Source organism: Arachis ipaensis, chromosome B09 (assembly GCF_000816755.2).
Source record: "Arachis ipaensis cultivar K30076 chromosome B09, Araip1.1, whole genome shotgun sequence".
Taxonomy (NCBI): domain Eukaryota; kingdom Viridiplantae; phylum Streptophyta; class Magnoliopsida; order Fabales; family Fabaceae; genus Arachis; species Arachis ipaensis.
The window spans coordinates 98,833,348-98,836,814 of NC_029793.2; the positions used below are offsets into that span (position 1 = coordinate 98,833,348).

At 35.0% G+C, this 3,467-nt stretch overlaps 1 long non-coding RNA gene across 1 annotated transcript; it reads left to right on the forward strand.

Moving 5' to 3' along the window:
- Window positions 1,218-2,808, forward strand: LOC107617677. Its single transcript, XR_001615028.2, has 4 exons — window positions 1,218-1,474; window positions 2,172-2,250; window positions 2,368-2,430; window positions 2,780-2,808. It is a non-coding gene; the product is annotated as an uncharacterized LOC107617677 (long non-coding RNA).

The following is a 3,467-nucleotide window of genomic DNA, read 5'->3' on the forward strand; positions in this document are numbered from 1 at the left end:
AATAAGTGTGGAAGATCATTGATAAAATCCTTAGATTCTCTGCATGATAAACCCTAAAAACGGGGTTTATCAGAGCTACTGCGTCGCCATCATCGTCGAAGAACCAGCTGAGGGAGAGCGGCGCCGAAGAGAGAAGAAGATGTGAGCAAGGGCAGAGAGAGATGGGGACCGCGTCAGCTCGCTGTCAAGCTGCTGCCGTCGAGGGTTTGAGCCAGCACTGTCGTCGCTGCCGCAGCTGGGTCGCCGGGAGAAGGAGAACCCGGCAGGAAGAGGGTGAAGAGCCACTGTGGTTCGTTGCTCCCAGCTCACTCTCACCACTACCAGTGCGCCGTTCATGCTACCGCCGTTCTGTTCGCTGCCGCCGAGGATCCCGTCGCCGTTGAATCTGTCGCATCACCGTTGAGGGAGCTCGTCACTGCCGTGCTTCCATCAGTGCTGTGGATCTGCTTCGTCGCCGAACTGAGCTATGTATGAAGGGTGAGAATGCGACGGGAAAGGGAGACACCTTCCGCCGCAGCCTCGTCGCCAGGGTCATGTCATTGTTGCAAACTGCCGCCGTTCTGACTATTGGAAGCTGCCATCGAGCCTTTGCCTTCTCGGTAAGCGTTTTTATTTCTAGAACCTTTGAAAAGTAGTATTTCAATATAAGTTGTTAGAGATTCTGAGCTGTTGGTACCTTAGGGATTCGGTTTCTGTGATGAGGATATTGATGCTTTGATAAGCATGTGCTTATGCCTTTGGTTGGTATTGCAATAGGGTTTTGAATTTCAGCAGATTGTTGATATTGGCAAAACTCTGCCGTTGTTCAAGGAGCTTCAAACCTTAGGTGACAGGACTTGAAGAACCATGCTCTGCAAAATGTCTTGTTTCCAATGTTGCAGGTCTCATTTAATTTGAGTTGAACTTTATCATGAATTTTACATCTTTCATTTGGAAGTTCTACTCTTCATGATCTTTTATCATATTTTGTTTCTTTTCTTCTTTGGTTCTCTTTCTTCCTGGCAGCTTCTTTCTGGAGCAATATTTTTAGGTGCTATCTTCTGCTTGATTGCATTATGTTTCAAGAGCTTATCTGGTTTCATAGTACTCTTCTCTATTGGTGAGCTACTGATTTTTGCCACACAGGTAACATTATGAGCCACTTGAAGGGTTTTTCTTTTTCTTTTGGGTCAACCTACCATTATACTTGCATAATAATTGCAATCAATTACTTTATATTGGACTGGCTATTCTAAATTCAGATGGTTGATATTTCATCTTCTTGCATGCTACTGCATGTTCATAAGAACCTGATAATGATATATAACATAAAACTCTAGTCTTAAATTTGTGTCCCCTTTTGTAGGCTCCTGTAAATTATGTTTCTCTTCATTGTGTAAAACCAATTTTGAGGGCACTGTCCATGGCAATATCTACAATTTCAATCCATATCTTTGGTGATGTGCCTTCCTCACCACTTGTTGGCATCCTGCAGGTTACACCTTATTTTTTTTATATTGTGCGTGTTTTGGTTACTTTTATTATTGGATATATATCAGCCATTAGATTCTGCATTTTACACGATTTTTCCTAATATTTTGATTATTTTTATAACTGGATATTATCAGCAAACATAAGACACAAATTTGTACTAGAAGTAAAGTACTTGATTGATTTTCACCTTATCCATATTTGTTGGATTTCATTTGCAGCTTCTAAATCACATTTTAGTAGTTTTGTCCAAACCATGATATAGAGTTGCTCAAATAGAAAAACTAGACATATGATTAGCCAGTGGGTTTGATCTATAGTAAACATTTCAAAACTTAGGTTTATCCCTTCTCTTTTAGTTATTATATCTATCTCCAGAAAATTGTTAAAATAAATGTCAAACTTGGTTTTATTTGTTATAAAATGTTCTCTCTTTCTCATCTCTCCCTTTGATGTAAAAGGGTTTCACATCTTAGTTTGTTTAGGCAACTTTCAACATCTCTCTTGAATTAACATATATGAAAAAGAAGTTGACAAAACTAGTAAAAAGAACTGTGCTGCCTTATGTTTTACATTTTGATGCGGCCATACTCATGATTTATTGACCTGCTTTACATTGTTGACTGTTCCAGCCTTTTACATGTATTTGTTCCTATTTTAACATTTATTTTTATTCTAAGCAAAACATTTTTTCTGCACAGGATCATATTAATGACTGAAGGAAAACAGCACTTTGTTTAACATCCATTTTCTTTCTTGCTGCTATAATATGGTTCATAGGTAAGTGGCATACCACCATGCAGCTTTGGTATTATATTAGATGTTCTTAATTTTCAAACCAGATATGCATTAGAATTAATTATTTTTTAAGAATGTGCCTGTAAACTGAAATTTCAGAACACGTACTGAAGAAATTGCTGAATGTTGCGCATGGGTTTCAAATGCTAATAGACCCTAAAGGTACTCCTAAAATTGCTTATGGTTTTAATACATTTTCGTAGATGATTCCCATTTTATATTAGTATACTTTAATTTGTATATGGATTTATTTATCGCATTTTACTTGTGTCATGGTTGAAAAATGATAAATGTCCTATTATTTGGTTTGATAAATTTGGTTGGGTATTGGCTGAGACATAAGTTGTGAATTGGTTGTTTTTGTTGGAACCGGAGACGATGAAAATATTCAAGTTTTGGGGGAGGTTCTGCCAAAATTTTTCTAAATATTTTGGATAAAACTTAGTGAAAAAATTATAATTAGTGTTATATCTTGTTTCTAAAATTTTGTTTCGGTTTTTCTTATTTACAGGAGTGATGAAATGGTGACCATATGCTATCTTGAGGGCTCAAGAATATTTTGATGCATAGAGACACTAATCTATTTTAGAATTTTTATGTTTTGGTTGAACTTATGCAAGACATATAACTTGTAGAACTAATCAATGTACTCACCAATGTTATTTTGTTTGAAAACAATTTTAGCTAAAAGGATCTTGTTTGACTTATGTATGTTTTTGCATATTATATAGATGTAAATTTGCTTATTAAAATAGTTAATATATTAGTCAATTTAAAAAATAGTTTATTAAACTATGCATGCAATTTGTATTAAAAAAAGTTGTTACAAAATAATTAATTTTCTTTTGTAACTAAAGAAAAAAAATGTTACAAAATCATGTTACATTTTGTAACAAAATTTTTTGATAGGAAAAAATAAATTGTCACGAAAAATACCTTGAAGATCAAATTTTGTTACCACTTTTGTAACGGCTTCTGGTTTTTTGTATCAGAAAAAATTGTTACAAAACATCATATTGAATTGTAACAGTTCCATTTTTCGTTACAAAACTTTTTGTAACGGGACTTACTGCAACGGCCTCTTTTTTTTTGTTACAAAAAATTTTTGTTTCAAAATTTTGACATTTTGTAACAATTTTTTTTGTTACAAATACACTTTTTTCTTGTAGTGGAGGAAGACAGTGAGAAGTTAGGTTAAT